General features: G+C 43.1%; 1 long non-coding RNA gene across 1 annotated transcript; it reads right to left on the bottom strand.

Moving 5' to 3' along the window:
* LOC138671238 (uncharacterized) lies at positions 1–27,685 on the bottom strand. The gene is made up of 3 exons (XR_011319442.1): positions 27,551–27,685; positions 11,502–11,558; positions 1–736 (listed from the first exon to the last, which is right to left on the bottom strand). It is a non-coding gene; the product is annotated as an uncharacterized lncRNA (long non-coding RNA).

The following is a 27,685-nucleotide window of genomic DNA, read 5'->3' as shown; positions in this document are numbered from 1 at the left end:
TAACAGATGTTCCATCCTTTATTCCAAAAATAAATATCAGGGATGTGGGGTGCAATATATTACACTGACGTCTTCACGAAGTAGAGTCCTTTGGCCACTGAGACAGAATATAGCAACAGCGTGGTACATTTGAATGAAGTGTGATGCCCCCAATTCCTTAAATATCCCACATTTTTATTTTTTAAGCTGGTATATTTAAAAAATTATTTTCCCCCAAAAAAGGCACAAGTTTTGTTTGTTATTTTACATATAAATTATGGCACTTTTTTTTTGTTCCTGCCCAACTTTTCTATTTTTTTTTTTTACATTCAATAGGACAGAGGCGAAATCAATCAGATAAAAACACTGAGGATGATCGAGGAGATCCTCCGTATAAACTGTCAATGTAGAGTAAAAAAAAAAATAATAATTTTTGGTTCTGTTGGCACAAAGCATCTTGTACCCATACACAAGGGAGTACGTGTTACTCGATTGTGTTTGGACGGGTTGCCACGTAGACGAACACGACGATCAGGACCATCACGATGGCGATTGTGGGAAGCACTACGGTGGTGATCTGCTGACGAGCCTCCTGCATGGCTTGTTTCCGCTCCTTCTTATCTTTGTTAGACTCCTTCTTTGGTTTTCCTTTTAGTTGCCTCATTGTGGTGGAGGTGGTGATGTCCTCAAGTATGTCACGTAGTAGACCAGCACTAGATGTGTAGGAGTCTTAAAACGCAGCAGAAGAGCTGGTGATCTGGAAAGTGAGAAGTACAATGTAAATCTTGGATGGAGTAGTCATCGAGACAAGTATTCACCATCTGATGAGCATAAGAACGTTCCCATTAGCTACTCGAACCAAGGACACTTTCGAGCTCGCGATAGGAATGGCACAGAAGAACATCACATTGCCAGGATGTCTTACAGAAAAGGTGTCCTACATGAACACTTGTCCCAATATTCATAAAGAGTCAATCATTGCGAAAGCCTAATCAACCTTGCCTAAAGAAATGCGATCAACCTCGTCATGTGGATGGTGGTGGGACATCATCAATTCTTCCCTGAGAAAGTAACCCAAGTAATCAAACAAAGAACAAGTAGGTCATTGAGTGGTCTTCCCCAGTCAAGTTATATCCATTATATGAGAAACCAGGTGACACAAAAAAAAAAAAAAACAATTAATGGCACAATTACAGCTCCCTCATGGGTGGACATCCAGGTTTCTCTAGGGCGTGGCTTCTGAAACATTTTTCTTCTTGGGGCTCACTAGACAGACCAAGGTGATGCCAGCTCTACACCATATTGTAATGAAAGCTTATACTGTATTTTAGTTTCCTATCTAATGGTCTAATTTGCCCTTTATGACAACGCTCGAAAGACATAGTGATAGGGAATGTAGATTGTGAGCCCTGATGGGGACAGTGATGAGGATTATGTCTAAAGATATGTGTAAAAAAAAAGCACAGCAGCACTCTGTGAATGCCCAGACATATAGTGTCAATGGAAATAACTTCCAAACACATTGTCCCTCAGCAAGATGTACTTATAAAAAAAAGCGAAGGTTCTTAGCGCATAAAATTGGCCAATTCATGTGTGACCATCAACCACGGCAAGGTGACACTTCTTTGATGGATCATATCATAATAGCTTACACCTATTCACACTTGAAGTGCTGGTCAGGTTTTTTTGTACAGCTAATTTGGAGGGTGTGGCTCTCTCTGCCCTGACACTGCACTCTTTCCATTGACCTGTAGATGCTCTCAACCAATTCTACTTGCCCATTCAAATTGTAGGCTTGCAGCCCAGGATAGACATGTTTGTCCATTATTGTAGGCTTTTTAGCCCAAAAGTGGCATGTACAGTAGGATAGGGAAGGGTTATGATAGGACCCGTCAGAAAAGTGTCACCTTGCCGTGGTTGATGGGCACACATGAATTGGCCAATTTATGCGCCAAGAACCTTTGCTTTTTTCGTAAGGACGTCTTGCTGAGGGACAATGCGGTTGGAAGTTGCTATTTCCATTGGCACTATGTCTAGCATTTTTTGCATGTCTTGTGCTTTTTTTGGTAAAGATATGTAGATATAAGAGATAGTAAAAATATATAAAGTTGTGGGGCGCATTATAAAACCCAGGTCTGTGCACAAAGACTCCCTCACCTCTTTGGTTGTAGGAAACATTCTCCACTTTTGGACCAAGGTGCTAGAATTTATTGGATTATTTCCCCTATAGCACCTGGTTTGTTTGTTTTTTTTAAAGGTAAGGGATCGGTTGTATATTTTTCCTCCACGACATGCACGGGTCACAAAAACGTTACATAAAAGTTGTTGGTTATTTTTTTTGGAGACAAGGCAGTGTGACACATGAATAATGTATGATCCTGAGCGAGTCTCCTCCGGCTCTACCGCACGGCTGCTCCTGCTGGGTCTTTTATAAGATTTGCAAATAACTATTTAATAATCCGTTCATGTAAAATAAACACGGATAATAAGGTGGCGGCGTCATCCTGGGCCCAAAGGCTTTACAAAAGGAAAAAACTGTCATATGAGGCAAGGCTTTGTTTGCTATCTAACACATTTTTATTCCCCATAATGATGACTTCTAAAGGCGGCAGAAGAAAGATGGGTGTACTCACTTACCATATGCTACCAAGTTATGTACGACTTAAAACTTTTCATTGTATCTTAACATAAGGCCTTAAGTAAAACATTAATCCAAAAAAAAAAACGGACTCCAGAAAAGCTTTAGTGTACATTGAGAGAAGACGAAGTAACCATAGTCAGCCATTTTTGAGGTTTCGGGAACTTGTCTCTGGTCAATGAACGTGCAAGGCATTGAAGATTTAAGGGATATTTCCTGTGCACTCAACCCTCTGTGTTCCTCCTGTATTTACCGCACCTTTGTCCAATTGGTCTAGTACTCAAGGAAAAAAAATAAATAAATCAATTGGTACAAAAGCCTACATGCAGCCCACATGGATCTTAGGAACCACCATTGTTGGCTTTTATCTTTTTACCAATACAGCAAGAAGGACTAATAAAACGTAACTTTTAATACTAAAAAGTAACCTAAAAAAAACAAATCACCCAAGTGAAAAATAAACCAAAAAAACAGGGCTAGGTCTCTGCCATATAACGTAATGGTCCATAGAGACTAGTGAGCCCTATAAGGGATAAAAAAAAGAGAACTCGACTGCAACAACAGCCAGAATCCTTATTGCTGAGGCAATGAACATGAAAAAGCTGTGCCACCAATGTCATATGTGATAACAGCAAATCTACTGCACTCAGTCGCATAAGACCAAAAGAGACAGTCATAGCATGTATTATAAACCATGCCTGCTGGTATTTATGAAATATAAACATGAATAAGGAACGTCTCACCAATTCCACAACGAGGGCAGCGGTGCACCGGATAATCCCCTGTCAGGTAGACATCCAGGATACGAAGGGATGACAGTCCCTATATCAATCCCTATGGGGCTATAGTCTATCCCCAAAGCTCCTGCCCTTACAAGGGCAGTCCACAACTACCCCTATACATAGGAAGCCCTGCACTCTCCCTTATAAATTCGTCCCTACGCGTTTCGTCCAAGCCAACTTCAGGGGACATGCTTGCTTGTAGAGAAGGGATGCCTATATATTAAAGAAGAGGGACAAAGTCCTGCCGCCCTCTATATTGTCCTGCCTAGGATTATTTAGATGATTGTATTTATTACACAGGTTTTGCTTTGTTACCTTTTATGTTTTTAACAAAGGCTGAATTAGTTAAAAGATTTAGGCTGACATTTAAAAAAAAAAAAAATTATATGCGGTAAATATATATCTTTTCTTTAGGCATGAATTGCCAAAATAAATACTCCTCTCTTTCCAACTCCCTAGATAGAGCACAGTCCACACTGGTGATTGGAGATGGAAGGGATGACTGCACCATCTCAAGCACGAGACCATTCTTGAGATAGACGTGCCTCTTAGTGTGAGAATACCTCTTTAAAATTACCTAAATGAACCTCTATAACCACTTATGAATACACTTGCACCCCCAATTCAGCTTTAGTATATACCTTAGCTTTGTAGGAACTGCCAAGAAAAAAAAAGTTTCCTTTAGGATAATACCGCTGTAACTGAAAAGAACCCTCTGTGGGAGCTTTGATAAGCGTTATTCCATTGTCTAAAAACATCTAAGCCGTGCAGAAGACATTGACATCTTGCACTAGAATATAGTTCTAACTAATCAGATTTACAAACATTGGTAAAAAGTATGCAGATTAGCTCTCCCCCAGAAGGCAGAAAACTCACAAGTGCCACCTGCTGATGGTAACTAATCTATAAAATCAATTTCCAACCCTCTGAAACCTGAGAAAGCAGTCCAAAAAAGTGGTCTACAGATGGAGTTACCATGTAAAAGTGGTACCGGGGAGCCGCTTTCTTCCTTCTGGCAGAGAGCCGATTTGCTTACTTTTTCCATTGCTTGTGAATGAGAACCAGAGCTGAAATTAAAAACTAGACAAAATTATCTCCTCTCCAGATGGAAGAGCACGGTTTCTCAAGTGTCAGCCTACTGATGATAGCTACACTATAAGTCAACTTCTGACCTTTTAACAAGCCTTAAAAATCGGCGGAAGGAACCCCGACAGTGTTACATCTTCAGTCATGTTGCTAAAAGTCAGACATTATCTATGTGGCAATAAAGATCCAATTTTTTTTCTTCCGGATGAGGAGAGCCGATTTACATACATTACAATAAAAGCCTATATATTTGTATTCTTTACACAAGGGCCTAGTCAAAATCATCCTGTACCAAAAGCATCAAGCAATGCACTTGGCTGTATTGAAAGCTACAGGGCCCTGCCATGGACCCGTGTAAGGACCAAATTCTACTATGCCTTTATATTGGCTTGATGAGTAAAGTAGCTCAGACTTCTCATCAATATTCGACTTGCCGCATCGGCATTCAAGGGGTCAAATGTTATTATTGACAATGAATGAAAGTTACCTGTAACTGCGGCCTTAATCCTCCTCTAAATCCACACAAATACATCTCCCCAGATCTGTATTAAATATTCAGAGCTGTAATCCTACATATCTAGGCTATAAATAATGTATACGCGGCCTGGTTTGTGCATGGTGAGATTAAACTAATCATTTACGTAGAGTTGGATCTTTGCAACAACAACAAAAAAAGTATCCCTGGTACAGACGGCAAACCATGAAACACGACAAGCGGACTCATACAATAGCTGTCGAATCTTATGTACAGACTCAATCCAATCGACTAGGAAGTGGTGGAAAGCCAAGGAGATCATGGATCTGTAGGGTAGTGTCCACACTGGATAGCCACAACGCCAACGTGTCGCAGCCAACAAGTAACTGATGGCCGGCAATGGACATTCTCAACCTATTGCCTTCCTAATTTTCTAACCCATGATGGAATAGATGACTTTTACCGCAGAATTCTTGCATCTTCGTAGTTAGTAGGGATCATCAGTATCAGATAGGAGAAGGGCGTTTGAGCAGCCGCGGCACCACATCTTTAGGGTAACGGGTGTCGAAGTGCATGGTTTAGGACACCTATATGGTCAGATAGTTAAAAGGGGCTTTTCACTTTGGAGCCCCCCCAACAATGATCATGGGTGAGGAGGAAATGTATTTACAGATAAGTCAGCCATGGAATACATCAAATGTCTCACAGAGCAGCTCTTCGTTCTGGTTCCTGGAAGGGGATTCCGGGCAGTGACCTCCTGTCTGTGACCTTCATGTGCCATTACAGGGATTGTATTCATGAAACAACCCCTTGAAATGATAAAATTTCACCACTAGTGATTACCATCCTGAATTCGATGTCAGCAGACTTGGACATCCTGGTCTCACAAAGACGCCCATTAACCACTGGGGTAAGGGTAAATGCCCAACTAGACAGCTTCCTCTGGGAAAAACAGTTCTTTACCAGTGGTGCCAGGAGCGCGACCAAAAACGATCAACTGATCACCCCGATGGCCACATTGTGAAAGGATTGGTCTGTGATGGACAACTCCTTTCAACATTCTCAATATCATCTGCATCAGAAAGAAAGAACAGAACGCCCCACCACCATAAAAGTAAATTTAGACATTAAATCAGTTGGGAATTTTGGATCTATTGAGCCACACAGGCTTAAGCTCAACTCCCGCCATACACTTTACATAGCTGTAGGCCGAAACGATGGTCCAGCTGGCAACTATTTGGCCTGACTCTCCTATACACAGGATCACTCTCCATCAACCACTCCAGTCTCTGAGAGCCACCACCAGACATCTCTAGAGGCGGCTTATCTCTTAGAGGACAATAAAGGAAATCAACAGTCCAAAATTCAACATGTTGGATCCATATCTACCCCCCACCCAATACACAAATTAGACCATTTGATGAGGGCCTTTAGAAGGGTAGTCAAAGAGCTTTCTGATCTTCAAAAGGGTCTACAGAAGGGCATCCGGCGTAGTTGGTCTTCTAGCCCAAGGTTCGTTAAGGAGTTAGACACTGACTCAGTAGCAGCCTCCACAATATTTGACCAGCGAAACCAACTTCTTCACAGAAGTGAATTCTTTAGCATACTTTTTTTTCCCAAGGAGCATTGCCAATATACTTTGCTTGTCTCCATAAGGAGGTCCAGTTGTCCCCCCCAAGACTGTAGACTTCACAGACGCTTGTTTTGTCAACCAGTGACTCGCCTGTTTCTGCCTCGTATTATCTTGACAGCTATGGATTAACAGTCTGTGGTTTCAACAATGGCCTTGGGCTATTGTACGGTGGTTCAGTCCTGATAGGTGAACACCGGTAGAGTACTAGAATAAGTCATTGTTCTCGAAAACAAAGCAAATAACTTTTCAGCCCTTGTTATTTTGAAGGATTGTACATTTCCATCCTGTCTGTCCTTGGCTCACAAAGCGCAGGGTCCACACCGCTCTAGGTAACACCACCATCGTCAGGGTCTTTCGCGTCGTGCACACTCGATACGCTGGGCTTCCGAGACGTTCCGCCCTGATAGAGCTGCGATCACACGGTGAATGAGCGACAACACTAAACACCAGAGCTCGGAAAGAAAACGGCTTCGTTATCACTGAAACAATTGCTTTTTATGTGACGGTAAGAGCCTCCAATTTGCGAGTAAGTGGCGCTTATCTGGCCCGGATCTTTCCCATAAATGCTGCAAGCCACACGGTAATTTTCTATTTTTCTACCGTCTTCCCTCTCTCTAAAAAAAGAATCAAGGTAACGCAGGTAGAATACAAACTAGGGTGAAAATGAAAAGAAACAACTCTTCCACTTTCTTTTCAAATTTACTTTAAAAAAAAACAAACAAAGATATTAAAGGGAATTTGTCAGGTTTTTGAAATGTATCAGAGAGCAGGATGATGTAGGGACAGAGACCCTGATTCCAGCGATGTGTCACTGATTAGGCTGCATGCTACTGTTTCAATAAAATCAGTGTTTTATCAGCAGGAGATTATTACTTCTGGACTAAAGGTACCTTCACACTGAACAATATTACAACGATAACGATAGCGATCCGTGACGTTGCAGTGTCCTGGATAGCGATATCGTTGTGTTTGACACGCAGCAGAAGGCCAGAACTTTATTTCGTCGCTGGATCACCCGCTGAAATCGGCGTGTGTGGCGCCGATCCAGTGATGTCTTCACTGGTAACCAGGGTAAATATCGGGTTACTAAGCCCAGGGCCGCGCTTAGTAACCCGATGTTTACCCTTGTTACCATTGTAAATGTAAAAAAAAAAAAAAAAAAAACACACATACTCACATTCCGGTGCCTGTCACGTCCCCGGCGTCCGCTTCCCTGCACTCCTCCTGCATCCTGTGTCAGTGCCGGCCGGCCGTAAAGCAGAGCACAGCGGTGACGTCACCTCTCTGCTTTACGGCCGGCGCTGACACAGGATGCAGGAGGAGTGCAGGGAAGCGGACGCCGGGGACGTGACAGGCACCGGAATGTGAGTATGTGTTTGTTTTTTTTGTTTTTTTTACATTTACAATGGTAACCAGGGTAAACATCGGGTTACTAAGCGCGGCCCTGCGCTTAGTAACCCGATGTTTACCCTGGTTACCCGGGGACTTCGGCATCGTTGGTCGCAGGAGAGCTGTCTGTGTGACAGCTCTCCAGCGACCACACAAGGACTTTCGCACGATCACAGCCAGGTCGTATCATAGTAACATACATAGTAACATAGTTAGTAAGGCCGAAAAAAGACATTTGTCCATCCAGTTCAGCCTATATTCCATCATAATAAATCCCCAGTCCTATCGCTGGTCGTGATCATTGGAAAGTTGTTGAGTGCGACGGTACCTTAAGTCTCTCGCACCTCCTAGTCCTCCTGCACTGTGCAAACCCCGCCCACACCACTGATTGGCAGCATGCTGTGAACACTATATCTGCCAATCAGTGGTGTGGGCGGGGTATACAGAGCTCAGCATTCAGAGCACTGCCAGACATGCAGCAGATAAAAATGTATCAAGAGGACAGCAAGCAGCCCAGCAAGTGACACATCATTGGAATCAGGGTCTCGGCCTCTACTTTATTCTTTCCACAGATTACATAGCAAAAGCCTGCTGCCATATTCCCTTTAAGAACAAAATGTAATTAACAAAGGCTACGGTAATTATAATTAGTAATTAAAAAGTGATGTGCCCAAATCTATACGGTAAAGGAATAAACAGAAAAACTAACAAAAACGCTTTTTATTACAAGGAAGAAACATCTCACTCCTCAATGTCCTGTGTGTGGCTGTAAGACAACTGGCTGCAGCAGGAACCTCTCCCCTTTCTGCAATAGAACAAAAAATAGTATCCCTTTGCTTTAGCTGATCAAGATAGCATTGGGTAGCAGGGGATAACTCCATGGTGTTTCTGGATCATACAGAGAATACTGTTGGCCAAGACAACTTTATTTATTTTTTATATTCACATAAAAAAGTGAAATAAATCTTATATATTGCAGTTTTCACACTGACCACTACAGCAGTCACTAGCCGATAACCTCTCATTCGTCAGCTGTAGGACAGGCTTACTCCGTTACTTCTGCCGAAAAAGTAAAGGCTCCAGCAGAAGGTCTTATGCTGTCATGAAATACAGAAGGCTAAGATTGATCGTCTGCAGCGGTCACGTGATATTTTTTTTTTACGTCACACGTCTACCAGGAGATTAGCGCAGCTGCCGGCCGCTCCAGGAGGCTAATATGCGGTTTTTCACATTTACTTCTTGCTTTGTTCAGTGTGTATTTTTTTTTTAAACTCCTTTAAGCTGCAGAACCTAGTTCGGAAATGGGTCATTGGGAAAAGTTTGGAATTTTGTTTTACTTTTTCCACTGATGTAAAAAAAAAATAATTAGTTGAATACATTAATAAAAAAACACCCACAAATAGAAAAATCAATATTTGACGCCATTCCATGTTAAATACCGTCGCGCACTTCTATAAGACATGCCGGAGTAATGCCAAGTAGGAGGACGCCCCGCTCCTTCATGAATAAACATCTGCCATGTACCGGCAATTAACAAGTAAATGGAACGAATCAGACGTTACCGGCGCAGAATAGATGGGAAATGTCGACGCTTTGTTCCGCACACGACCATACCACTAATTTTCTCCTTTTTATCCACATTAAATCTTTCTGTTCCCTCACAACTAGAAAAAGACTGGTGTGAAAGCTGGGCCCGATTAGCTCAGATAATCACTGGTTACAAGCCGCACAGAAAAGCAAAAAGATCATTATTTTCACTTACAAAATAAAGAAAAAATGTGCGGTGTAAATAAAAACGAAATTGTTAACATGGGGTAAAAAAAAAAAAAATCTTTCAATTGAAAGTTTGATATTTAGAAGTTTCCATTTTGTTAAATTCTCTTTTGCTTGAATGATTGGATTTTACTTGATTTTGTTTTTTGCAGCCAGCAGATTAGGTGAGGACAGCGAGACCCCCAGCCCTCCCCCCTACAACCACAACTCTTAGGAAATGCTGAAGACAGGGAGGCTCCTCTGAGAAGGTCAAACCCAACTCTGCTATACCTCTGACCAGCTCAGCTATACTGGACTCGGTGACAAACCCAGCTCTACTATTCCACTTACCAGCTCTGCTATATTGGACTCTGTGACAAACTACAGGTTCTCTATGGGGTTCAGATCAGGTGAACCAGGGGCCATGTCATTATTTTTTCTTCTTTGAGACCTTTACTGGCCAGCCACGCTGTGGAGTAGTTGTCTTCCAGAAACTGGCAGTAGGTCTGGGGGTTGAGCTTCACTCCATCCTCAACCCGAAAAGGTCCCACAAGTTCATGTTTGATGATACCAGCCCATACCAGTTCCCCACCTCCACCTTGCTGGCGTCTGACTCGGAGTGGAGCTCTCTGCCCTTTACTGATCCAGCCTCTGGCCCATCCATCTGGCCCATCAAGAGTCACTCTCATTTCATCAGTCCATCAAACCTTTGAAAAGTCTTAAGATATTTCTTGGCCCAGTCTTGATGTTTTACATTATGTTTCTTGTTCAGAGGTGGTCGTTTTTCAGTCTTCCTTACCTTGGCCATGTCCCTGAGTATCGCACACCTTGTGCTTTTTGTTACTCCAGTAACGTTGCAGCTCTGAAATATGGCAAAACTGGTGGCAAATGGCATCTTGGCAGCTTCACGCTTGATTTTCCTCAATTCATCATGGGCAGTTACTTTGCGCTTTTTTGCCCAACTCGCTTCTTGCGACCCTGTTGATTATTTGCCATGAAACGCTTGACTGTTCGGTGATCACGCTTCAAAAGTTTGGCAATTTCAAGACTGCTGCATCCCTCTGCAAGACATCTCACAATTTTGGACTTTTCAGAGCCCGTTAAATCTCTCTTTTGACCCATTTTGCCAATGGAAAGTCGCCTAATAATTAAGCACACCTTATATATGGTTTTGATGTCATTAGACAACACCCCTCCTCATTACAGAGATGCACATCACCTGATTTACTTAATTGGTAGTTGGCTCTCAAGCCTAAACAGCTTGGAGTAAGACGACATGTATAAAAAGTATCATGTGATCAAAATACAACTTGCCTAATATTTCTGCAGACAGTGTAGATGGCCTGTGGTAGGGGGCAAGCGTGTAAAGTGATTACCTCCCCAACGGAAAAGTGATTAGTAGAGGTCCGACCACTGGGCAGAATGGCAGATTTTAATCCCATTCTAATGGGAATAAAAAACAAAACAAAAAAAAGCTTAATTCTGCCGATCGGTGCGGGTCCCAGGGGTGAGGACCCCACAGAACAATATTGTATCATACAATTATTAGGTTCTGTAGAAGGACGTAGATCTGGGTATTTATTATGATGGAATATAGGCTGAACTGGATGGACAAATGTCTTTTTTCGGCCTTACTAACTATGTTACTATGTTACTATGTTAAGTTATCACCTATCCTGTGGATAGGTTGTTCGGGTCTGTTGAAGTGGGCAGAGAGTTTCTTTACAAGCACAAACTACCTCTCAACCAATATCATGGTAACCATACCTTCAAGTTATCGACTTCTTGATCCTCCGGGGACGGCCCTTTTACCTTTATTGCAGCCTGTAAAGCAGAAGCAGATTCATTATTCACAGTCAACAGACACTCAATGTATAAATGTATATGCTCTGCAGTAATGAGGCATTCGGGCATTACTCCCTTCCCTGGGCAGGTACAGATGACCCCTCTGTACTACGTGAACCAAAAAACCTCCAACAATAAGGGGGTAAAAGAAGCAAGTACGGTCAGTCACTTGGTGGGTCTACATAACATGGAGGTCATGGTCCTACAGTGGTGGAGCGTCTGGTCACATGCTTACAAGTACACGGGCGTTTAGAGGGGGAAAAAAAAAAAAAAAAAAAAAAAGGAAAATTCGTAATTTCATGAAAAACACCAATAAATGCAAGTTTTTCCAGGAAAAGTAGGTTAGTCATTACCAATCCCAATAAGGCAGGACCCACATTTCCTAATCATAAGTACCAATCTGGCTCATCAAAAGGGGTCATCCAATCTCGACAGCTCCTTCTAAAATTCGCTCAGCTTTAGTCACCAGGTAAATGTAGTGTGGCTGGGATAATCACTACTTTTTGGAATGCATCATTTAAATAAAGTAGGTGGAGCTGCGGTGAGGACCACCCCTGAGGAAGCGGTCATGGTAGAGTGAAACGCGTCTTGAGCACAGACGGTAAAGTCGTAGATCGGCAGACACGAACGTCTGAATTTTGCCTAACATGCATTATATTAATTACAGATACTTTTTTGTCTAGTTTTCATTTTTGTTTGTGATGAAATTGCATTTTACCCACATAATCCCAGGAGGGACGGTATGGCTGACTTTTCAAAGATTAGGAGTGATGAGCGCAAGTGCTCATTACTCCAGTTTGCCTAGGTTGCCCGTGTGTGCGCCAAGTATCACGGGTGCTCGAGTGACATGCGAACCCGCATGTTTCGCAGCTGTTAGACACAAAACATGAGGGTATTGTCTCACATACACTGGCACTCGAACATTTCACTCGAGCGCCCACGACACTTGGTGCACACCCGACCACCCTCAGCAAACTCGAGTAACGAGCTCATCACTAAAGATTAGCAATTATCTCAATAACTTCACACTAAGGCCGGCGTCACACTTGCGAGTTTTACGGACGTAAGAGCGCAGAAACTACGTCCGTAAAACTCGCAAAACATACGGCACAATTATTCTCTATGCCCCAGCTCCTATCTGCCGTATTAAACTGATCAGTATTATACGGCTTTCTACGGCCGTAGAAAATGGCAGCATGCTGCGTTTGTCACCGTATTGCGCAAATAAAACGTCAATGAAAGTCTATGAAAGCCCTAAAAATACAGATTACACACGGACAAGCAGTGTGACTTGCGAGAAATACGCAGCGGTGTTAGAGAGAAAAGCCGGTAATTCAGTGCGGTGTACAGTAAAATCACACTGACAGCTTACAGTAGAATAAATGTGTACATTATATATATATATATATATATATATATATATATATATATATATATATATATATATATATATATATATATATATATATATACACACACACACATATATACATACATACATACACACACACAGTTAGGGCCAGAAATATTTGGACAGTGACACAAGTTTTGTTATTTTAGCTGTTTACAAAAACATGTTCAGAAATACAATTATATATGTAATATGGGCTGAAAGTGCACACTCCCAGCTGCAATATGATAGTTTCCACATCCAAATCGGAGAAAGGGTTTAGGAATCATAGCTCTGTAATGCATAGCGTCCTCTTTTTCAAGGGACCAAAAGTAATTGGACAATGGACTCTAAGGGCTGCAATTAACTCTGAAGGCGTCTCCCTCGTTAACCTGTAATCAATGAAGTAGTTAAAAGGTCAGGGGTGGATTCCAGGTGTGTGGTTTTGCATTTGGAAGCTGTTGCTGTGAGCAGACAACATGCGGTCAAAGGAACTCTCAATTGAGGTGAAGCAGAACATCCTGAGGCTGAAAAAAAATCCATCAGAGAGATAGCAGACATGCTTGGAGTAGCAAAATCAACAGTTGGGTACATTCTGAGAAAAAAGGAATTGACTGGTGAGCTTGGGAACTCAAAAAGGCCTGGGCGTCCACGGATGACAACAGTGGTGGATGATCGCCGCATACTTAATTTGGTGAAGAAGAACCCGTTCACAACATCAACTGAAGTCCAGAACACTCTCAGTGAAGTAGGTGTATCTGTCTCTAAGTCGACAGTAAAGAGAAGACTCCATGACAGTAAATACAAAGGGCTCACATCTAGATGCAAACCATTCATCAATAACAAAAATAGACAGGCCAGAGTTAAATTTGCAGAAAAACACCTCAAGAAGCCAGCTCAGTTCTGGAAAAGTATTCTATGGACAGATGAGACAAAGATCAACCTGTACCAGAATGATGGGAAGAAAAAAGTTTGGAGAAGAAAGGAAACGGCACATGATCCAAGGCACACCACATCCTCTGTAAAACATGGTGGAGGCAACGTGATGGCATGGGCATGCATGGCTTTCAATGGCACTGGGTCACTTGTGTTTATTGATGACATAAGAGCAGACAAGAGTAGCCGGATGAATTCTGAAGTGTACCGGGATATACTTTCAGCCCAGATTCAGCCAAATGCTGCAACGTTGATTGGACGGCGCTTCATAGTACAGATGGACAATGACCCCAAGCATACAGCCAAAGCTACCCAGGAGTTCATGAGTGCCAAAAAGTGGAACATTCTGCAATGGCCAAGTCAATCTCCAGATCTAAACCCAATTGAGCATGCATTTCACTTGCTCAAATCCAGACTTAAGACGGAAAGACCCACAAACAAGCAAGACCTGAAGGCTGCGGCTGTAAAGGCCTGGCAAAGCATTAAGAAGGAGGAAACCCAGCGTTTGGTGATGTCCATGGGTTCCAGACTTAAGGCAGTGATTGCCTCCAAAGGATTTGCAACAAAATATTGAAAATAAAAATATTTTGTTTGGGTTATGTTTATTTGTCCAATTACTTTTGACCTCCTAAAATGTCGAGTGTTTGTAAAGAAATGTGTACAATTCCTACATTTTCTATCAGATATTTTTGTTCAACCCTTCAAATTAAACATTACAATCTGCACTTTAATTCTGTTGTAGAGGTTTCATTTCAAATCCAATGTGGTGGCATGCAGAGCCCAACTCGCGAAAATTGTGTCACTGTCCAAATATTTCTGGCCCTAACTGTATATATTTAATCCAGCGCGATATAGCAGAAAGCCGGTAATTCAATTACCGGCTTTTGCTTTCTCCTTCCTAAACCCGACATGATATGAGACATGGTTTACATACAGTAAACCATCTCATATCCCCATTTTTTTTGCATATTCCACACTACTGTTAGTAGCGTGTATATGCAAAATTTGGCCGTTCTAGCTAGTAAATTAAGGGGTTAAATGGCGGAAAAAATTGGTGTGGGCTCCCGCACAATTTTCTCCGCCAGAGTAGTAAAGCCAGTGACTGAGGGCAGATATTAATAGCCTGGAGAGGGTCCACGGTTATTGGCCCCCCCCTGGCTAAAAACATCTGCCCCCAGCCACCCCAGAAAAGGCACATCTGGAAGATGCGTCTATTCTGGCACTTGGCCACTCTCTTCCCATTCCCGTGTAGCGGTGGGATATGGGGTAATGAAGGGTTAATGGCACCTTGCTATTGTAAGGTGACATTAAGCCTAATTAATAATGGAGAGGCGTCAATTATGACACCTATCCATTATTAATCCAATACTAGTAAAGGGTTAAAAAAAAAACCACATTATTAAAAATTAATTTAATGAAAAAAAAACACAAAGGTTGTTGTATTAATTTATTCTACGCTCAATCCACTCACTGAAGACCCTCGATCTGTAAATAAAAAAAAAAAAACCAAGAATATACATACCTTCCGAGGATCTGTAAGGTCCAACGATGTAAATCCATCTGAAGGGGTTAAAATATTTTGCAGGCAGGAGTTCTGTTAATGCAGCGCTACTCCTGCCTGCAAAACCCCAGCGAATGAAGGTAAAGTAGGTCATTGACCTATATTTACCTTCATTTGCGGTGAGGCGCCCTCTGCTGGCTGTTCCTAGATCGTGGGAACTTTCCTACGGTAGAAAGCTCCCTGGCTCGAGTTCATATGAGGACAACCAGCAGAGGGCGCCCTCTTATGATCTCGAGCCAGGGAGCTTTCTAGGAAAGTTCCCACGATCTAGGAACAGCCAGCAGAGGGCGCCTCACCGCAAATGCAGGTAAATATAGGTAATTGACCTACTTTACCTTCATTCGCTGGGGTTTTGCAGGCAGGAGTAGCGCTGCATTAACAGAACTCCTGCCTGCAAAATATTTTAACCCCTTCAGATGGATTTACATCGTTGGACCTTACAGATCCTCGGAAGGTATGTATATTCTTGGTTTATTTATTTATTTATTTTTTATTTACAGATCGAGGGGCTTCAGTGAGTGGATAGAATAAATTAATACAACAACCTTTGTGTTTTTTTTCATTAAATTAATTTTTAATAATGTGTGTGTTTTTTTTTTTTTTTAACCCTTTACTAGTATTGGATTAATAATGGATAGGTGTCATAATTGACGCCTCTCCATTATTAATTTGGCTTAATGTCACCTTACAATAGCAAGGTGGCATTAACCCTTCATTACCCCATATCCCACCGCTACACGGGAATGGGAAGAGAGTGGCCAAGTGCCAGAATAGGCGCATCTTCCAGATGTGCCTTTTCTGGGGTGGCTGGGGGCAGGTGTTTTTAGCCAGGGGGGGGCCAATAACCATGGACCCTCTCCAGGCTATTAATATCTGCCCTCAGTCACTGGCTTTACTACTCTGGCGGAGAAAATTGTGCGGGAGCCCACGCCAATTTTTTCCGCCATTTAACCCCTTAATTTACTAGCTAGAACGGCCAAATTTTGCATAGACACACTACTAACATTAGTAGTGTGGAATATGCAAAAAAAATGGGGATATGAGATGGTTTACTGTATGTAAACCAGGTCTCATATCATGTCGGGTTTTAGGAAGGAGAAAGCAAAAGCCGGTAATTGAATTACCGGCTTTCTGCAGTACGGATGCCATACGGATTACATACGGAGGATGCCATGCGCAAAAAACGCTGACACACCCTGCCTATGGAGGAGCTACGGACCACTATTTTCGGGACTTTTCAGCGTATTACGGCCGTAATATACGGACCGTATTTTCATACGCTGTGTGTGACGCCGGCCTAATAAGGAGAGAAATGAGGTCCACAATCTAACTTCTCCATCGCTCCCCCTGGGGAGGGGGATTAGGGTCATCAGGACCCCAATACTGCTTCTAATATGACTCCTGGCTTGGAAGAGTTAATATTGTGATAATATTGGAGCCATATATAGGGTTGTCAGAACTATTGCCCATCACCAAATGGGTCACGTCGCGTCCACATGAAGGAACCTCCGAGGATCTGAAGTTATTTCTGAGGGAATCTCATGGTGGTGAGGACAATACATGACAAGGTCCGGTAGTGATTATGAATTACAGCCTGTATCAACCTTCAGAGCTGAACTCTCCAAACATTTCACAAGTGTTCCTGTTGGGGACTTTAACTCTGTGAAATGTAGTCTATATGGGGCCCGAAGGATGGAAAGGGTATTTTATTTTTCGCTGTGTGAGAAATCATGGTTTTTACATTTTTCTTATACACTAATATACAACATAAAACTACGGATGGCATGTGCAACCCTTCGGCATATAATTACATAAATTGGTGGCTTTATAGCCAAAAAATGCAATGTAAAAAAAAAAAAAAAAAAAAAAAAAGAGAAAGCCTTACGAAAGAAATCCCTCTACCATCAGTTAAAGGGGTTCTCCTGTTCAAATAATTGACCATCCTAAGGAGTGGCGGTACCACCGCTTGGATCGGCAGTCAGACGGCCGTATAGATCAGACCAAGATCGGAACGCAGCCCACAGACTGGCCGGCAGATCTCCTGACCCGAGCGTGACCGCAGCATAGAAGTGTGCCATGGGTTGTAAACTTCTGTTGCGCACCGTGGACAAGGGATCATCAAGATCTCTGGAGATGGACTTGTAACCTTGAGATTATTCATATTTTTCAGCAATTTTGGTTGTCAAGTCCTCAAGACTTCTCTTCTCCTCTTTCTCTTCTCCAAGCTTTAGTGTGACACACACAGCGCAAAGATGGAGTCAACTTCTCCCCTTTTTATCTGGTTTCAGGTGCGATTTTAATATCGCCCATACCTGTTGCTTGCCACAGGTGAGTTTGAACGAGCATCACATGCTTGAAACAAAGCTGTTACCTACAATTTTGGAAAGGTGCCACCGATTTTGTCGGGCCCATTTGGGGGGGGAGGGTGAGAAATGATGTCCAATTGGCTCTTTTTCTCATTTTTTTGTGTTGTTCCAATAAACACAAAAGGATATAAACATGTGTGATTGCAATAATTTTCTGGGAGAAATAATTCACTTACTGTGGGTGCCAATACTCATGGGTGCCAATACTTTTTAGTTCAAGTCACAAGAACCGTGGTCAGTATTGCGACTGATACAAATAAGTCCTTGTGCTCGGCTGCACCGCACATGCGATCTCTCTAACGAATAGATTAATTTATATTAAACAAGTGATGCAAACATTGTAATTTAGAGCGCAGGTAATTACGCCGCGTGATTGAGGGGGTCCCAGGCTAAAGTCACATAACAGAGCACTTTATCTCAGATTGGAGCATGTACAAGCCAGGATTTGGCAGAGATCTTCCCATTAGCGTGAAACTCGTCAGCCAGGACATTTTCCGCATGTTCGGCCGCTCGTGCTGCAGCATTTTAATTAAAGGACACATATATTTCTAATAAAATGACAATGAGAAAATCCCATTACAATTTACATGGTCACAAATGCACGGATCAGCAAACTGCAAACGACCTGCTGTAATTATACGGCTTTAACGAACGGCCAAACGAGGGTGGCGCAGTGAGAAAGAAAAAAGTCATCGAAAATGGAAAAGTTTGTGCTTAAAGAGGTATTCCCTTCTCCAAGAACCTATCCCAATATGCAGTAGGTGTAATAATAATAATAACAATATTAGCAAATACGTCCAATTAGAAACGTAGTATAGTTCTTCTGATTAGCTATGTCGCTTACCCCATATGCTGGGCATTGCAATAGCTTAAGTATTAATAGTTGTATGCATAAAGAAAAAAAAAAAAACGTACTACAGCTTGCTTCTGGCTCCACAGATCAAGGACGTTCCAACATTGACGGCTTACGATGTTCCCGAAGCTCGGAGATCCCACGCCGCACGGTGATGGGCAGCCGGGCCCTGTGTATGGGGATATACGAGCGACTGCGGGGCAGAGACCTGGCGTTATAAGGAGAGCGCAATGCTCATAATACACACAAGATATCATCAGTGTCACCTATCCTCCATTCCAGGTCTGTGGCGTCCCCGATGGCAGCCATAATGGAGGTAGGCGCTTTTCTTCCCCCTGGATAGTCCGAGCAGTGGGACATGGGTGCTTCAGGACAGCTGCAATAAATGAGGTTACCAGAGAAATGTCATAGCCCTAGGGTAGGGCCAGGGAGTGCGACGAGCTGATCGTGTCCGGTACTCTGCCCACCACTACCATGGCCAATTGTGAGAACAAAGCCGCCATCATGGGCAGGGCTTCAATCGTGCTGTCATGGCACCATCTTGAGGTACCATTAGAGGTAGGTAGTTGAGAGACCACGCCAATACCATGGACTGCTTTCCTGTTTAGATGTCCCAGACAAACCCAGCTGCTACAGATACTGGCGTCGGTTCAGGCTTGGACTCTATGACAAACTCAGCTCGGCTATCTCCCTGCATCAATTTTGCCGTACCACAAACACCTCTGCTGTGAACTCTGTGACAAACCCAGCTCTGCTCCACTACTTCCTCATTGCGGATTACAACTATGTTACGCCGTAATCTCTGCTTCAACAGATCGAGTTGGCTCTTCCCGATACCATTCTGCCACCGCAACTTCCTTTATTCCGTCTGCATTGCTCTGCTGCACCAACATCATCTACCCGTGCTCCATAGCGACTCATGCGGACTAAGAGTTTCAAGGACTTCATCAGGAGTTAGACGTTTCCAGATCTTGATCCTTGTCGTCAATGTCATGGAAGTTACAAGGGAGCTGCGTACAGAGCAGGGCTGTGGAATCGGTGAGCCAAACCTCAGACTACTCAATTTCCCTGACCCCGACTCCACGGCACGGCCCCACTGCTGAGCATGTACTGTACATAAAGTGCGGCACAGATTCATCTCAACTAGGACTACACAGAACAGGTCACTACTGAGCATGTACATAAAGTGCAGCACAGATTCATTTCATCGACTCTACAGCCCGGCCCCACTACTGAGCATGTACTGTACATAAAGTGCGGCACAGATTCATGTCAACAAGGACTACACAAAACAGGTCACTACTGAGCATGTACATAAAGTGCAGCACAGATTCATCTCAACAAGGACTACACAGAACAGGTCACTACTGAGCATGTACATAAAGTGCAGCACAGATTCATCTCCACTAAAAGCCCATATCCTGAGATCAGGGACAAAACAGATGTTTATAGGACACTAGATGGTGGCCCGATTCTAACGCATCGGGTATTCTAGAATACGTATGTAGTTTATTTATGAAGATTTGAGAAGAATGCAATGAATACACAGGATTCGGCCGGCCGGGCGCGTCCACTTAGCGAAGAGTGGTTCAAATTCCATGCCAATTCGCGGCCGGACTGCGCCTGTCGCCGATTGTTCGCGGCCGGCCAAGACCAATCAGTGAAGCCAGGGCCAGCTGCAGGTTTTTGAGGGCCCCGGGCGAAAGAGTCTCATAGTCCACGCAGTATATAGCACAGCCCACGCAGTATATAGCAGAGCCAACGCAGTATATAGCACAGCCCATGTAATGTACAGCGAAGTAGTATATAACACTGCCCACGTAGTATATAACACAGCCCACACAGTATATAGCAATGTGGGCACCATATCCCTGTTAAAAAAAAAAAAAAAAAAAAAACATTAAAATAAAAAAATAAATAGTTCTATACTCACCTTCCGTCGGCCCCCGGATCCAGCCCAGGCCTTTAGCGATGCTCCTCGTGATGCTCCGTTCCCAGTAATGCCTTGCGGCAATAACATGTGATGATGCAGTGGTCTCGCGAGACCACTACGTCATCTGGGGTCATTGCATTCTTGGGACCGGAGCGTCGCGAGGAGCGGGAAAGGCTGCCGTGGATGCTGGAGGGTGAGAATATAATGTATGATTTTTTTTGTTTTTAACATTATATGTTTTTACTATGGATGCTGCATAGTCAGCATCAATAGTAAAAAGTTGGTCACACAGGGTTAATGGCAGCGTTAACGGACTGTTAAAACGCTATGTGGGCGCTGACTGGAGGGGACAATTAGTGGCTGGACTGTGCCTGTCGCTGATTGGTCGCGCCCAGCCGGCTGGGCGTGACCAATCAGCGACGTGGGATTTCCGTGACAGACAGACAAACAGACGGAAGTGGACCTTAGACGATTACCGTATATAGATTTCAGAACTTTCCCAAATTATGAAAAAAATATTCAGCACATCCTGCCTTGTACTACTGTACCCAATGTATTATATATTTTAGATTTTATGCCGACTCCACAGCCCTGGTCCAGAGCCTTATGTGTGGGGGTAGTATTACTATTTTGATCTCTACCTGTAGCACAGAGTGGTCACTAAATTCCCATTTTATAATAATGAGATGACTCCGCACCAGTCTATATAGTAAAGTTACGGTACATTATAAAAGGAAAATGTGTCTTACGAAACAAAAAACAAGAAACACAAACACCTTTTAAAATTGATAGATATATATATATATATATTTAAATTGTTTTATAATGGCATGTGACCACAACGCTGCCCCCTTAACACTATATCCTCTCCCCCCTCATCAGCAATCAAAGCCAGCTAAATGCAGCCATCCTCCAGCAATTAGGACATGGCTGGTAATGATTCATTCTGATAATTAACCAGCACCAGCCTCTTGTTTTTGGGCCACATGTGCAGATTTGATGCCAACTGGCCGATGCCGCGGTGAAATACAATAGCTCAATTCTGGCGCGTTTCAATGAAGTGGATGGTCCAGCATTGAAACATGGCTGCTGCTCGCGCGCAAGTGATAAGCCGTAGATACTTTTGCAGGCAGAGATCGCTTTACGAGCCCTGGGATCGCAGCCCAGAAACAAGAAAAAGAGGAAAACAAAATAAAATATATCAAGATTACATTGAAAAGACGATACAGTCATTTCCTGCTTCAGCAAACCGGAGAGATGCAACGACGGATACTGCAGATCCCAAGCAAAGTGCTGAAATGGACGGTGAAGTGCGCGCCGGGGGTTAACTTACTACATTAAAATAGGAGATAGTGTAACTGCTGGAGCAGCAGATGCCATCTGATTATAGAAGTCAATGGAAAACACAGCTCCATACACTGCATAGTGGTCGTTCTTGGCACTGCAGCTAACATTGACTTCATTAGAAGCGGAGCTGCAGTACTGAGAACGGCGACTACACAGCGCACGTCAACTGCAGCTGAAAACGGCTCATTAACTGGCGTGCTGGGTCTAACGGAGGCAGCGCTGACCCTCTGACTCCAACAATCTTTGTTATCAAGGAAGATAAGCCGTGACAAGAGAGTTATCCGGGAGCGGCTAACTCCCCTTTCCTTTTTGCAAACGCATGCATGATCAACTGCACAGGAGAGTGCAAAGTGAAATAGCTGTAGGCAGCTTCCGAAGCTGTATGATCACCTGGTAAAATGGGTGGCCCACTAATTGGCCAGATAAACAAAAACCCCGATCGCTGTTCCAGCCTTTCCAGCGGTGACCACGCAGTCTGTCCCAGCAGTCTTATAATGGCTGTAGTCAATTAGTAAATGCCGATTATCTTTAGCCCTCCAGTATTCTGTCAGAGTGGGCTTCCGTTCTGATGGAATATTCCAAGGATGCAGCCAATCAGCAGCCGCTGATTGGCTGCAGTGGTTGTCACGTTAGATAGCGCAGATATTGCTAGAACAAAGTAGTTTTTTACATTTTATCTGGGACAATTATGGACGAGTTCTTTAAATTGAGGAGAAAGTTTGAGATTACCTGTCCCCAATGCCTTAAACATTATCACCTCTTCTATAAATGGATGATGAATGAACAGGTTTGGTATTGTGTGTAGTTGCAAGGACCTAACGATCAGGACATCCGATCGGTAGAACAAAGACCTTATCCTTAGGATCGACTCGATCTGACTCCAACAAGTGCTGCTCCTGTTTACACCCCATTCACTTCATTGGGACCCTATAACTGGCCACAATGGGACAAAGAAGCAGCACCAGTCCTGGCCACAAAGGGACAAAACCGCGGCACCAGTCCCGGCCACAAAGGGACAAAGTCGCGGCACCAGTCCCGGCCACAAAGAGACAAAGTCGCGGCACCAGTCCCGGCCACAAAGAGACAAAGTCGCGGCACCAGTCCCGGCCACAAAGGGACAAAGCCGCGGCACCAGTCCCGGCCACAAAGGGACAAAGCCGCGGCACCAGTCCCGGCCACAAAAGGACAAAGCCGCGGCACCAGTCCCGGCCACAAAGGGACAAAGCCGCGGCACCAGTCCCGGCCACAAAGGGACAAAGCCGCGGCACCAGTCCCGGCCACAAAGGGACAAAGCCGCGGCACCAGTCCCGGCCACAAAGGGACAAAGCCGCGGCACCAGTCCCGGCCACAAAGGGACAAAGCCGCGGCACCAGTCCTGGCCACAAAGGGACAAAGCCGCGGCACCAGTCCCGGCCACAAAGGGACAAAGCCGCGGCACCAGTCCCGGCCACAAAGGGACAAAGCCGCGGCACCAGTCCTGGCCACAATGGGATAAAGCCCTTTATGGTGCACTTTAAAAAGACACATTTCCCACCATCCAGCCGTAGAGGAGCTTGATGTGCCGTCACCGCTGACTCAAAGGAGTCCAAGAAAGATAAAAATAGAACGGTGATTTATCTCCAGAACAGGAACGATCATCTCAATCTGTAAATTCACCAATTATAGGTAATGAATCCCTATCATCTGGAGACAGGCTCCTTGCGACAGCAGATGGACGGCGGGTTTATTTTCTTAAACAAGCAGCTTAAATTTAAAGGGTGTATAAACTTTCACAACTTCATTTTGAGCTACTATGATGTATCTAATAAAAAAAAAAAAAGGAACAACACTACAAATAGTCTGTTTAAAAACCTCCTACCGCTTTGTGTCTACAGCTCTTAAGCTGGTTTATGCATCTCCATGGTTACAAATAAACAAAGAATAGGACTTAAAACTGAAGGCACCCTTCTATCTTCCTATAGCCAGAAGGAGGAACACAACTGCAGCACTGGATCCATTCAGGGATTTTTTGTTTTTTTGTTTAGCTTTAATTACCGTGGAGACACATAGGTCTGCACAGGAGTTGTGTACCAAAAGTGGTAGATTCTTTTTAGAAGGTTACGACAAACAAGACATGTGGGAACCATAATAATGGCTGGATAGTTGTTGTACAGTTTAACAAAAATACCGTAGGTAAAACTAAGAATTGGCTTTGCAGACAAAGGCCGCCTTCAAAAGGAGCGCGACTTCCTAGGCAGGGGCGCAGCATTCTAGGCAGGGGCCGCGTTCACATGGGAGCGGCTTTCTAGCCAGGGGCCATGTTCCCCAGGGGCGCAGCTTTCTAGGCATGGGCCGCATTCAAAGGTGTGCAGCTTTCTAGGCAGGGGCCGCATTCACATGGGAGCGGCTTTCTAGGCAGGGCCGAGTCATTAAGAATAGCATTTCGCACCAGTTTTAGTGTAAGTATTTTGATGAACTAAATTCATTAAGGGCTATGTGCCTCCTTACTTAATTTGCTGCATCTTTCCACTTATACCAGCCAGATTTGGTTGCACATTTTCTGGAGTAAATTACATTTACTTTGTTGGCGCCAGTTTGACCATGCCGCATCCCAGCTCCACCCATATGTACAAACAGGCCAGAACTGGAGTAAAAACAACAAGAGCTGCAAAATGTTTGCACAACTTTGAGTTGCGCAAAAAATTTGCAACCCTTCATGGGAGTTTTATGCCAGAAAACTGGCAAAAACTCTGATGATTCAGGCCTATAGGCTGTGTTTATAGGAAATGCTTTTGTAGGAATAGGCTGTGTTCACACCCTGCAGTTGAAGTTTTGATTGTAACGCAGCTTTGCCGAACAGTTGCATTTTCAGCAAACCTACTTCAGAAACTGTGAACCAAAGCCTTAGTACGCCACGTGACGGTTACAGGTACATGTGGGGCCGAGGATACCCTAGGATTTTTTTTTTTTTTTAACCTTAAACACTTTACATTTTGGAAAAATGGCGGCCACCAAAAACCCGTATTTTAGAGCAAATGTTTGTAAAATTCCAGTACAATTTACTTCCACTCAAATTTATTCGCTCATCTCAAAAAGCCTTTAAAGGCCAAACGGTGCACAATGTTTAATAAAACCCAATTGTAAAAATGCTTTTATTTAACCTAAATTAATGCATTTAATAAAAAAAAAATATTATATTAAATAATAACCACCCGGCAACCACCCAGATTTTGCCACCATTATTGAATTGTATTGAGTTCTGCATCCACCATCAGTTATAAAATTTGTCCCTACCGACAGCGACCAGCACTTTCTATGACAGGACATACGTGGGACCCTCAATTAGTTCCTAAATGGCTGCCAAGTAATCCTACCCATGTCATATTTTGCTTGAAAAAACCATTAGGGAAAAATTTATCAACACTGTCTTTGTTGCTCATAGCAACCAATCACAGCACAGCTTTCATTTCACCACAGAGGTTTACCACATGAAAGCTGAGCTCTGATTGGTTGCTATTGGCAACTAAGGCAGTTTTGAGAAATGGGGCCTAGCGCCTTTGAGGCCTGAATAGCTGTTGACTTCAGCAGCGATTCTGGTCAGATGTCACGGACACCTACCAAATCCGGTGGCAAATGTCGCCCGACTAAGCCCACCATAGCCCTCATAGTTAGACGTCCGTGTTATCCACAGAACAGCTACACATAGCCTGTGGGGCTGTACACATTTCTATTTTTTTTTGTTTTTTTTCTTTTAAAGTCTGCCAAAAAAAAAAAAAATATATATATATATATATATATATATATATATATATATATTTTTTTTTTTTTTTTTTTTTTTTTGCAGATGCGGACCCTAAATTTTTTTTTTTTTTATGTGCAACTCTTGTATTTTTTTATTTTTATCAGAGCTCTAAAATGGCCGCACCACAAGACGGTCATGCAAAGCGCAAATGCATAAAAGGGTGAATTTTAGTGTACAGAAACAAAATAAAAAACCACAATAATGTAATGAGCTTTTTACGACAGTGCACATTGCGTTTGTCACGTGACGAACGCCGCTGCGTAGACAAACCGAGCCTTAGCTCATCTGAATGCTTCCACCTTAACCTCTTACCGACTGGGCATTTTTTATTTATTTTTTTTTAGTTATTTTTGCATTCCCTCACCCCCCCCCCCACCCACCACTTTTTTATGCCAGTGTGTGTTTTGTTTTTTTTTCTCAGGACAAGCTGTAGTTTTATATGACGCCATTCACTTTACCGTGTAATGTGCTGAAAAACGGGGAAAAAAAAATTCAAAGTGGGATAAAACAAAAAAAATAAATAAAATAAATACCATTATTTTTTTGTGTGGGGGGTCAGTTGGGTGGTAAAAGTGACTTAGCGACACGATTCTCTAGGTCAGTACGCTTTGGGAGATACCAAACTTGTAATTTTTTTTTGTTTTTTTGCAAAAATCCCAGTAAAATTATAAAAAAAAAAAATATATGTATACCGTAATAAAAAATGTTATAAAGAAAATTGTGTCGACCTAACTTTTTTATTGTTCCATTGATGAAGTTGTCGGGGGGGGGATTATCTTTTTAATCGATACCATTTTGAGATGCATTGGACATTTTGATTGCAATAATTTAAAAAAAAATAAAAAATGTTGTGGGGTGGTGGGACTGCGGCAAGTAAAATACATCATTTATTTAAAATCCCCCCTCAACTTATTGGATAAATATTTTTTTAGGTTTTTATAAGTTTGTTGCCAAAAATAAATAATAATAATAATAATAATAATGATAATTAAAAAAAAATAATAATAGTACACAAAGTTGTTTTACTGTCAGGACACGCTGGGAGTTGTAGTTCCACGGCAGATAACTTTCTCACTAGAGGCACGCCTCCCGCACTGTATCTGTCCTAGGGTCCAGGATATCGATATAATAAATAAATAATGATCATATTGTGGTATTAGAAGAGTTTATGGCTATGACAACCAGCACGGACACGTTTCCTTCTACGGAGAGGTTGTCAGAGAGTTTTTCGGCAGTCATGCTTGGTGGCAAATCTTCGAGGGACGGTTGGATTGATATAATCTGGGTGACAACCGCCGTCGCCACACTGGTTGTCAATCATCAGTCCTGCGGCTGACAACCGCTGCGGGAGCTGAGATGGTGAACAAACTGGTTGTCGCCGACTACTTTTTTTTTTTTTTTTTTTTTTCCCCCCGTCTCCTCCCACCATTTGCTCTTTTGGAAATTTTTAGAATAAAAAAATTAAAAATAAATAAATAAATAAAAAAAATAATCCATCAATAATCATAAGATTTAATCCATGACCTAAAAGAAAGCCAACTTTATCTGGTTGTCAGCAGAGTTGTCAGAGGGCAGTGACGTCACAGAGGTGGGGCAGGCAAATATCAAAAAATATTAAAAAAAATAAACTTTTTAATTTTCCCCCAAAACTATGCGTCAGAGATCTCCAGGTCCGATCAGGGAGATCGCAAGCTCTGCAGCCCCGATCCGCTAGCGGCACAACTTCTGCAGCAATAATGTCCGGACCCCCGGCCTGGAAATCCCTGCCGACCCCCACCAAGCCCCCCAGCCCCGGAGCGCTCACCTCCTGCTCTCAGCCTGGTCCCAACAAGCAGCCCATGGAGAGGAACCTCCACAGCGGAGAAGCGCAAAACTACAACTCCCGGCAGCGCTGAGCGACGGCTTCAAAGCGGAAAAAACTTTATTAGGGGGAGGCAGC

This window comes from Ranitomeya imitator, chromosome 3 (assembly GCF_032444005.1).
Source record: "Ranitomeya imitator isolate aRanImi1 chromosome 3, aRanImi1.pri, whole genome shotgun sequence".
In the NCBI taxonomy this organism is placed as follows: Eukaryota; Metazoa; Chordata; class Amphibia; order Anura; family Dendrobatidae; genus Ranitomeya; species Ranitomeya imitator.
This window is presented reverse-complemented; position numbering and strand designations above follow the sequence as displayed.